The sequence below is a fragment of the Halichoerus grypus genome, chromosome 4 (genome assembly GCF_964656455.1).
Source record: "Halichoerus grypus chromosome 4, mHalGry1.hap1.1, whole genome shotgun sequence".
NCBI lineage: Eukaryota > Metazoa > Chordata > Mammalia > Carnivora > Phocidae > Halichoerus > Halichoerus grypus.
In genome coordinates this window covers 124,693,178-124,704,930 of record NC_135715.1, presented here as the reverse complement: position 1 = coordinate 124,704,930, position 11,753 = coordinate 124,693,178, and the positions used below count along the sequence as shown (strand labels likewise).

The window sequence follows — 11,753 nt, the reverse complement described above, 5'->3', positions numbered from 1 at the left end:
CAAGAATATACAATGAAGAAAGGGTAATAATTTCAATAAATAATTTTGGGAAAAGCCAAATGAAACTGAACCCTTACCTTACACTATACACAAAAATCAACTTAAAATAAAGACTTGAACATTAGACCTGAAACCTTTAAACTCCCAGGAGAGAACAAGGGGATAAGATCCTTGACATTGGTTCTGGCTATGATTTTTTGGATTTGACACCAAAAGCAAAGTCAATAAATGCAAAAATAAACAAGTGAGACGACATCAAAGTAAAAAGTTTCTGCACAGCAAATAAAACCAACAAAATTAAAAAACAAGTTATAGAAGGAAGAAAATATCTTTATATCATATATTTGGTATGGGATTAATACAAAATATGTAACTAACTCACACAACTCAATAGTAAAACAAACCATTCAATTAAACAGTAGACATTTTTCCAAAGAATACATTCAAATGGTCAAGGGATGCACAAAAAAAAAGAGCCAATATCACTAATCATCAGGGAAATGCAAATCAAAATCACAATGAGACATCAATTCACACCTGGTAGGATATCTATTACCAAAGTCAAGAGATAACAAATGCTACTGAGGATGTGGAGAAAGAGGAACCCTTGTACACTGTTGGTGGGAATGTAAAGTGGTGCAGTCATTATGGAAAACAATATGATGTGTTTTCAGGAAATTAAAAATAGAACTACCATATGACCCAGCAATCCCACATCTGGGTATAAAGCCAAGGGAAACAAAATCATTATCTTGAAAGGATATCTATACTCCCATGTTCATTGCAGCATTATTCACAATAGCTAAAGTATGAAAACAACTTAAGTGTCTACTGATGGATGAGTGGATAAAGAAAACTTAGGATATTATTCAGTCTTAAAAAAATAAGGGAGTTCTGCTCTTTATAACAACATAGATGAACCTGGAGGGCATTACGCTAAGTAAAATAAGCCAGGCAGAAAAAGACAAATACTGACTGCATAGTATCACTTATTTGTGGAGTCTGAAAAATAAAAAAAGTCAAGTCAAACTCATGGAAACTGAAATGGTCTTTTGCCTCTCCATATTAACTTTAGGATGAGTTTGTTCATATCCATAAAATTACTTGCTGAGATTTTGATTGGGACAGCATTAAATCTATAGATAAAACTGGGAAGAACAGACATCTTGATGATACTGGGTCTACCTATCCATGGACATGAAATATCTCTCCATTTATTTAGTATATTGATTTTATTCATCAGTTTTATAGTTTTCCCATATAGATCTTGTATGTATTTTATTAGATTATATCTACATATTTCTCTGCTTACATATATACACAGACATATGGCATATTCCTAAGCATACATAATTGAATACGTTGCTGCTTTTATTAGTTTGAACAAACTATTATCTGTTAGATCAATTAAGAATAAGAAAAACAAGTTTTTATTTTACCTTCATTTATTCCTTCTTTGCTGCTCTTCCTTTCTTTATACATAACCAAGTTTCTGACCTATATTATTTCCCTTCTCTCTAAAGAACATCTTTTACTATATCTTGTAAGGCAAGTCTACTGGCAACAAATTCCCTCAAATTTTGTTTGTCTAAGAAAGTATCTCTCCTTCACTTTTGAAAGATAAGTTCACTGGATGCAAAATTCTAAGTTGGTGATTTTTTTTCTCTCCACATGTTGAATATTCCACCCCACTCTTTTGCTTGGTTTTGAGAAGAAGTTGAATGCAATTTTTATCTTTGTTCTGTTGTGGGTAAAGTGTTTTTTCCTCTAGCTTCTTTCAGGATTTTTTCTTTATCTTTGATTTTCTGTAGTTTGAAAATGACTTGGCTATATGTAGTTTTTCGTCATTTATCCTGCCTGGTGTTCTCTGGTCTACTTGGATCCATGGTTTGTTGTCTAACATTAATTTGGGAGAATTCTCAGTCATTATCTTTCAAATATTTCCTTTGTTCCTTTCTCTCTTTCTTCTCTTTCTAGTATTTCCATTATGCATATGTTACACCTTTTGTAGTTGTACCACAGGCCTTGGGTGTTCTGTTCTATTTTTCTTTTTTTAGTCTTTGTTCTCCTTGTTTTTCAGTTTTGGAGGTTTCTGTTGGGATATCCTCAAACTCAGAGATTCTTCCCTCAGCCATGTCCCATCTACTGATAAGCCCATCAACATCATTCTACATTTCTGTTGCAGTGTCTTTTATCTTTAGCATTTCTTTCTGGTGCCTTCTTATGATTTTCATTTTTCTCCTTATCTTGCTCATTTGTTCTGGCATGCCTTCTACTTTATCCATTAGAGTCTTTAGCATATTAATTTCAGTTGTTTTCAATTCCTAGTCTGATGATTCCAGCATCCCAGCCATCCAATAAAGATGGTTCTGATGCTTGCTCTGTCTCTTCAAATTGTGTTCTTTGACTTTGATTTGCCCTGTAATTTTTTTCTTGACAGCCATGATGTCAAAAGAGTTTCTGTAATAGACCTTTGTAATGTGGTGTTGAAATGTGGGGAGAGAGAAGTGTTCTATAGTCCTATGATTAGCTCTCAGTCTTTTAGTGACCTATGTCTCTAGACTATGAACTTCACATATATTTCAGTTTTTTTCCCCTCCCATCTCAGTTGTAAAGGAATGGCTAGAGGGTCTATAGTGGGCTGAAGTTAGGTATTTCCCTTCCCCCAGTTCTACTCGACTCTGATAATACCCAGCAGGTTAGGCTCTGGTTAGCTAGTTTCTCATGAAGACAGACTTTTTAACAAAAACAGAATACTGTGGCATATTTCAAAATGGTCCCTTTTCCTCTTCCTCTGCCAGAAGCTCAAGGGGATTTTTCTCTGATATTTACTGTGGGAACCCATTCAAACTCCTTGGGGTAAATCACATAATATTGTGTGGCTCTCCCTATGACCAAGGCCCCCTGGAGTTTTTAACTCTTAGAGTTGTCCACATCGAGTCTTCAGCAATGTATCAATTACAGTTCAGGTTTTTCTACCCTGGCACTGATACAATGATCTCTGGTGTGCCTCTGTCCTGTTAAGCTGTGACTCCCTGTATTTACTTGTCTTTCTCTTCAATATCAGGAGCAGCAGTTTGTCCTGTGTCTTCACATCTCTTACAGATTTAAGAAGAGTTGTTGACTTTTCAGTCTGTTCAGCTTTTTACTTGTTGTTATGATGCAGTGATGACTTTTAAGCTCCTTACACATAGAATTGGAAACCACACCATTGTTTTTAGAATGTTTCAAAAAATAATACAGGCACAAAACTGGACTACAAAATTGGGGTGAGGTATTATTAGAGCCATAATGATCATTGATATCAGTGGGGTCATCCTGAAATCAATAGTGACATTTCAGAAAATGGAAGAATTAGTTATGTGTCAAAATTATTTTATTTTACTTTATTTTTTTAAAGATTCTATTTATTTATCTGAGAGAGAAAATGGGAAAGAGAGAGCGTGAGAGGGGTGAGTGTCAGAGGGAGAAGCAGACTCCCCGCTGAGCAGGGAGCCAGATGTGGGACTCGATCCCGGGACTCCAGGATCATGACCTGAGCCGAAGGCAGTTGCTTAAGCTACTGAGCCACCCAGGTGCTCCTCAAAATTATTTTAAAGATGAAAATTCATATACAAATACATTCGGAGTACAGCATGCACAAATTTTCTTTTTGGTGCGTGAAGATAAAAAAGATTGACATTTCAAATATTTGTTGACCTTTTTACTTGCAAATTACAATAATTGAAAGACATAATTGTTATAATAAATACCTTTGGGAGAAATATTTCCAATAAATATGAGTAATACTAAATATGCTAGTTAGAGTTAGGCTTGGCTGCAAGTAACAAGCACCCAAGAAACAGTAGTTAAAACGATGTAAAAGTTGATTTTTCTTTATGTAGAATTCCAGAAGAAGACAGTTCAAAAGAGAGATCCTCAGGGAAACAGGTACCATTACAAAGGTTTTTTTTTTTTTTTCCGGATATATCAGGTCCAACCATTACATCTGCATTCCATCCAGAAGACAGTAAGAGATAGAGAAGAAAGAGCAAAAAGTGCACATTAGCTTCTTTTAAGGAAAGTTCTCAGATGCTGCCACATGACACTTCCACATACCTCTCACTGACCAGAAGGTAGTCACACAGCCACATTTAGATGAAAGCAAGGCTGGGAAAATATTTGTTCTGAGTAGCCATGTTCCCAGGTAAAAATCAGAGATTCTGCTACCATGGAAAAAGAGGAAATTTTGTATTGGTGAACCATTAACTGCCTTTGTTGTACTATTCTATGCTTTAGACTATTTATTTGTTTCTGAAACTCCTACCAATTCTGTGGGTTTGCTTGTTTATGTCCCTATATTGGAAGAAAGGGGGCAGGAATAGAAAGAATAAAGTCTTCAAAGGAGAATGTAGGAATAAAACAATGGTGTGATTATTAGGTTCTTAATTTGACAGTTTCCCTTTTTTTCCTAAAAACCCTTCAGCCTAAGAATGCTATTCTATTGGGTTTTGTGAAGAGTGTTAAAAGTCTGGGTTTGAGAAGGACTGACACGAGAAAATATATCAATCTTACAAATACGCGTTTTGGGATACTCATCACTCTTTTTTTTTTTTTTTTTTTAAGTTTATTATGTTATGTTAATCGCCATACATTACATCATTAGTTTTTGATGTAGTGTTCCATGATTCATTGTTTGCGTGTAACACCCAGTGCTCCATTCAGTACATGCCCTCTTTAATACCCATCACCAGGCTAACCCATCCTTCCACCCCCCTCCCCTCTAGAACCCTCAGTTTGTTTCTCAGAGTCCATATTCTCTCATGGTTTGTCTCCCCCTCCGATTTCCGCCCCTTCATTTTTCCCTTCCTACTATCTTCTTTTTTTTAACATATAACGTATTGTTTGTTTCAGGGGTACAGGTCTGTGATTCAACAGTCTTACACAATTCACAGCTCTCACCATAGCACATACCCTCCCCAATGTCCATCACCCAGCCACCCCATCCCTCCTACCCCCCACCACTCCAGCAACCCTCAGTTTGTTTCCTAAGATTAAGAATTCCTCATATCAGTGAGATCATATGATACTTGTCTTTCTCTCATTGACTTATTTCGCTCAGCATAATACCCTCCAGTTCCATCCACGTCATTGCAAATGGCAAGATTTCATTTTCTGATGGCTGCATAATATTCCATTGTATATATATACCACATCTTCTTTATCCATTCATCTCTCCGAAGGGGTATGTGCACCCCCATGTTTATAGCAGCAATGTCCACAATAGCTAAACTATGGAAAGAGCCAAGATGTCCATCGACAGATGAACGGGATACTCAACACTCTGAAAGAGAGGACAGGACAGCCTACTAAAGGAATATAAAGAGTTTTATTAAGATCCTGGTCAGTGAAGCCACTAAAGGCAAATGGTGACCCAGTCATAGCTATTGTAGTAGCTGTAAAAAAAGAACTCTTTAGCGGTGCCTGGGTGGTACAGTTGGTTAAGCATCCTACTCTTGGTTTTGGTCGTGATCTCAGGGTCATGAGATTGAGCCCCATGTTGGGCTCTGTGCTCAGTGTGGAGTCTGCTTGATAATCTCTTTCCCTCTCCCTCTGCCCCTTCTGCTCGTGCACTCTCTCTGTGCCTCTGTTTCTCTCTAAAATAAACAAATAACTCTTGGGGCGCCTGGGTGGCTCAGTCATTGAGCATCTGCCTTCGGCTCTGTCATGATCCCAGGCTCCTGGGATCGAGCCCCACATTGGGCTCCCTGCTTGGCGGGAAGCCTGCTTCTCCCCCCCCCCCCCCACTCCCCCTGCTTGTGTTCCCTCTCTCGCTGTGTCTCTCTCTGTCAAATAAATAAATAAAATCTTTAAAAAAATAAAAAATAAAATAAAATAAACAAATAACTCTTTAAAAAAATTAAAAGAACTCTTTGGTTCCCTCAAGTTTGTGGCACATCATTGACCAGTTGCTTCTTTCTCAGGTCTTGAGTTCTGAGCTAGCAAAACCTGATGTGAAAGTAAATTCCAAGGGTCGCTCCACATCAGACTTACCAAAACTATATGTGTATTCAAAAATAATGTAAATTCTATTTTCCAACATGACAAAATGCAAGAAAATGTCACTGGGAACACAATCACTAAACTGTTCTGTGTATCACACTCTTCTATGCACAGAGATGGGATCACATTTCAGGCAGGGTGATAAGCTTTCATATTTCAGTGGCTCCATTTTTCCTCTCCTAGAGAGAACCTAATCTCTTCAAAAGCACAGTAATATTTAATCTGTTCAATGTGCAATGATTTTCAATCTATCAGGAGAAAAGTAATTATGAAGATATTCTAGAATCTAAGGAATATAAAGCTGGAACCACCTAAAAGTTGAAATCCTGTTTCAGCTAATCTGTAGCATATATATAACCATGATTGAGATCAGTCAAATCTAATGAAGTATGAAGCACCATTTTATGTAGAATTATGCCCTTTTTACAAATCAAATTTAGTGATTGTGAGGTTAACTAAATTTTATGGCACTGATATTAAGCCAATCCAACTCATTATAGTTCAGCTAACTTTTAAATATTCTAGAAAAGATAATTGAAAACAATATATACCCTTTTCCAAAAGCTTTTGCAATTGGTTGCCCCTTTAGAAAATTAAAATATTAAGACATAAAGAGATTAAGCAAATGCCCAGGGTCAAGTTGGAAAACCTAAACAAAATGAGAGTAAAAGATGATACAGCTCTGAAGTGTTTGCAACTACAAAGAATTCTGTCTTTTATACTAGAACCATAATCTTTATCAGATTCTGTTCTTAAATTAGACAGAATACATTTAATTACAGACAAAATTCTGTGAAGCAAGCAGCCATTAGAGAGTAGAGGAAAGCCCTCAGGTGGTTCCCTTGGTAATGTTAGGTCTGACCTGTCCTGCCCAGAGATGGTAAAGAGGAACTTTTTCTCCTCAAAAGATGCATTGTTGACTTGTTGCAATGCTGGAGCAAACGAACGATTCTCAAAGTAATCTGCATGCAGTCAAAATGTGTGTTCCCTACATTGCTTCCTGGACCAAAATAGTGGGATACCAGCCAAAACTGCATGTCAATACAGTTGCCAGAGTTTAGGGGGCAAGATTGTGATGAACAGGTGAACACTGAGGATTTTTAGGGCGGTGAAACTATTCTAAATAATGCTCTATTCTAAATAATACATTTTAGGGCCGTGAAACTATTCTAAATAATGTGTCATTACACATCTGTCCAAACCCATAGAATTCTCAACACCAAGAGCAAACTCTAATGTAAACCATGGACTTTGGGTGATACTGATGGACTAATGTAGGTTCATCAATTGTAACAAATGTATCCTCTGGCGCAGGAGGGTAATAGTGAGAAAGACTGTGCCTGTGGGGTCAGGGATATATGGAAACCTCTGTACCTTCTACTCAGTTTTGCTGTGAACATAAAACTGCTTTAAGAATGAAAGTATATTGAAAAAACTAAAGAAGTAAAGAGATATTCCATACAGATACTAAGCATAAGAAAGCTGAAAGGGGAAAGAAAGAAAGCAAGCAAGCAAGCAAGCAAGCAAGCAAGCTGACGGGGAAAGAAAGCAAGCTGATAGAAAAAAGTCACCTTCAATATAAGGAGTATTAGCAGAGATAAAGAGAGAGATTTCATAATGATGAAATGGCCAATTCCAAAAAAAGACATAACAATCCTAAAGGTATATGTATTTAATAATAGAACTCCCAAATATATGATGCAAATGCTAACAGAAGTAGTGGAAAATATAGACATATCTACAATCATAATCAGAGATTTGACATCACCTCATAAGTAATTGAACATGTAAGTTGACAAAAAAAAATCTGTAAGAATGTAGATTTGATAGAACAACTATCAACCAACATGTCCTCACTGACATTTATAGAGAATACTATACCTAATCATTGTAAAATGTAGATTCTTCCCAATCATTTATGGAATTATCACCAAAATAGACCTCATGCGAAGTCACAAATCAGCAAAAGAATACAAATGGCCAACAAGTACATAAAATGGCACAACAGAGAAATGCAAATAAAATCACAAGATACCACTTCACACCTAATAGAATGGCAAAAATAAAGAAAGCTGACAACGTCATATGTTGGTGAGGAAGAAGAGCCACTGAAACCCTCATATGTTGTTGGTGGGAAGCAGTTTGGCAGTCTGTTTTAAAGGTAATCATGACCCTAAAAGAAATAAAAACATTTTTTTGCAAAAAGTTCTGTACAACAATGTTCATAGTAGATTTTTAGAAATAATTTCCCCAAACTGGAAACAGTCCATTGACCATCAAAATGAGAATGGATAGGGGTGCCTGGGTGGCTCAGTCGTTAAGCGTCTGCCTTCAGCTCAGGTCATGATCCCGGGGTCCTGGGATCAAAACCCGCATCGGGCTCCCTGCTCAGCGGGAAGTCTGCTTCTCCCTCCCCCCACTCCCCCTGCTTGTGTTCCCTCTCTCGCTGTGTCTCTCTCTGTCAAATAAATAAATAAAAAATCTTAAAAAAAAAAAATGAGAATGGATAAGCAAATTGTGGCAAATTTACTTAATGGAATACCACTCAGTAACAACAACAAAAATAAATTTCTGATGCCGGCAATGACATGCATGAATCACGAAAACATTACACTGGGAAGAAACCAGACAGAAAAAGAGTCTATATTGTATGATCCCATTGGTATAAAGTTCCAAATAAATGAAACAAATTTATGATTAGAATGATGGTTGCCTCTTGGAAAAGGGATTGAACTGGAAAGGAGTATGAGGGAAATTTCTGGATTATGGATTATACAGGTGTAATGATTATGCACTTAAAATCTATTTTTTATTACATGTAAACCATATCTCAATAAAAAGGAATATGGTTGAGAGGAAAAGATTTTCTCACCTTACTAGGAAAGAAAAATGCAGCTCTCTATTATCCTGACAAGTTTGACGAAATGCTTAATCCATTCTCAAGTGCTCTCTTTTTCTGCAGAAAGGAAATCAGAACAAATTATCTGATGGCTGCAGTGTTGAGAGGTTATTTGTTGATGCTGATATCAAGTTACAATTTTGAAAATAAAATGTCCAAAGAAACTGATTTGAGAATTTGATCTCAATTCACATCAAGATACAGCTTTAAATTTTCAAAAAAAAAAAAAAAAGGTGGAGCATAAATATTTCCTATACATGTTGCAGACATATAGATAGTGTTATTTCATGAAGGTGCTATTAATTTACAGCTTAATTTCTGCTCCTAACTTCTTATGCCTTTGACTTCTCTTGGAAAACCTATTAAGAAAGGAATTCCAAGTCAAATTCCCCTATCCAGTGGAATGTTAAGAAAATTCTTGGCTTTGGCCCAGGGCAACCTGTACCATCTAGAAAAAGAAAGCAGGATTCCTGCTCTCCATTATAATTCTCCTCCTTTTGCCTTTAATCTTGTTCTAACACATTCATTCATTCATTCATTCATTTATTCATTCATTCATTCATCCATTCATTCAAGTTCAAGAGGCTTTTACCCAAAGTCCTTTTACTAAATCATACATCAGTTAACTCAGCAAACATTTTTATCCAATACCAAGGAAAAGTAATTATTTCTGAAACATACCATTTCAGTCAAATTCCTCTAACCTGGAAAATCTGACAGCCATGTTTTAGAGAATTTGATGACTCTTTTTAAATTCTTTAGAAAGGAGGCTGCCAGATGTATTGCTGTGTTCACATATGTCCATGCATGAGTGAATAAAGTAATTAAATGATCCTTAGGTAGTTTGCTAAGCCCTTAAAGAGAGACTTTGTTAGAAAACTTGGCATCTTCACCTAGGCTACTGATCTTGCTTTCCTACTTGCACCAAAGCATTTGGTTTCTAAAATTTATGCTTAGGAATTAATTTACCTTATGCCAACTGATGAGTGAGATTTATCTTAATTTGAATAAACCATAAATGTCCATTCATCAGTTATGATCCTTCTTAAGGCAGACTGCCAAGAAATAGCAGGTGTCTGGGCCAGAGTTTACTCAAATATAAGATGAACCCTTTTCCTATGTTTGAAAGCTATGAATCCTCCGTTTGACTTTGGGCCAAATATTTAATGGCTCTAAGTCTTGGTTTTCTTGTCTGTGAAGTAAAAATGTTGATTATATGGGATGTAAGTTTGAGTTCTACAATTCTGTGGACATATGATTGATAGCAAAGAGAAGGGTCATTGATACCTGACACGCAGTACCTGACGCAAGACTCTGTATGAACACGTAAAGTTAAAGCCAAACTAGTCTGAAGTCATACTATAAAAGTGATTCAGAAAAGGGTCCTTATCTTCAAGAAACTTACCGTCTAGTTTGGGCCATAATACAAACATAAAATAACAAAAACAAATGGCAATATATAATGAAGGGTAAGAATAAACATTACCTAGGGGCGCCTGGGTGGCTCAGTCGTTAAGCGTCTGTCTTCGGCTCAGGTCATGATCCCAGGGTCCAGGGATCGAGCCCTGCATCGGGCTCCCTGCTCCGCGGGAAGCCTGCTTCTCCCTCTCCCATTCCCCCTGCTTGTGTTCCCTCTCTCGCTGTGTCTCTCTCTCTGTCAAATAAATAAATAAAATCTTTAAAAAAAAAAAAAAGAATAAACATTACCTAAATTCTAAGGGTCAGGAGAGTGCACTCAGATTCTGACAACTAACAGCTACAACTCGCAATGTCACATCCCCTGTGTCTCTTTCTTTACCAGTAAGACTTTGGTATAATGTGAACAACGGAGTCTCAGTAACCAAAAAGAATTATGGTGAATAGAAAATATTAGTATTCAGTGATGATTCAAACTTTAAACTAGTCTATTAAAAGGAAAAATTATGGAAAATAAGGAAGGATTACATTATGCAACACCAATATTTTTTTTTCTCAACTTAGTTTTCATACATTAAAAAAATGGTGACTTACAAACACTGTCTTACTTTGTTGGTTTTGTTCTACAGCTGAGTGAAAAGAGAAGCCATTAAAATATATTTGGTATAATATGTAATATTTATTACCCGTGTGATTACATGACAGAAGTAGCTGATGGCTTTTACAGAAGGTGCACAATTCTAGTGAAGGAGAATGCCTTCATTCTCATTACTGGTGTCTTTTGGTCAGTATTGGTCATAAAAATGCTGTATTTCTCTTTGCTAATGTAAAACAACATGAAGCATTCCTTGTTTTCAGTCACTTCAGAACACCCTTTTGTCCAATGTATCCTATATTTTGGTGCTCTATTAGTAGGTAATCATGTTTTGTTTTGTTTTTTTTTAATCATGTCCTTTGGCCTTTTTACTAGCATGCATGTACAGAAATAAATGCTTCTTGCCACTTTTATTCTTCTTTCTTTCTTTTTCTTTTTTTTCTTCCTTCCTTCCCTCCTTCCTTCCTTCCTTTTCTTCCTCTTTCTTTCTTTCTTTCTTTCTTTCTTTCTTTCTTTCTTTCTCTCTCTCTCTCTCTCTTTCTTTCTTTCTTTCTTTCTTTCTTTCTTTCTTTCTTTCTTTCTTTCTTTCTTTCTTCTTTCTCTTTTTGAAGGGGGGGCAGAGGCAGAGGGAGAAAGAGAATCTTAAGCAGCCTCCATGCCCAGCGTGGAGCTTGATGCAGGGCTTGAACTCACAACCCTGAGATCATGACCTGAGCCAAAATCAAGAATTAGAAGCTTAACCAAATGCACCACCCAGGCGCCCCCTTGCCACACTTTTAAAAAGCATCTTATTTGACAATT

The 11,753-nt window shown here is 36.6% G+C and overlaps 1 long non-coding RNA gene across 1 annotated transcript; it reads right to left on the bottom strand.

Annotated features, from left to right (window-relative positions):
* Positions 1-8,910: 8,910 nt before the first annotated feature.
* Positions 8,911-11,534, bottom strand: LOC144381501 (uncharacterized). The gene is made up of 3 exons (XR_013446758.1): positions 11,044-11,534; positions 10,428-10,595; positions 8,911-8,998 (listed from the first exon to the last, which is right to left on the bottom strand). It is a non-coding gene; the product is annotated as an uncharacterized LOC144381501 (long non-coding RNA).
* Between the last annotated feature and the right edge of the window lie 219 nt (positions 11,535-11,753).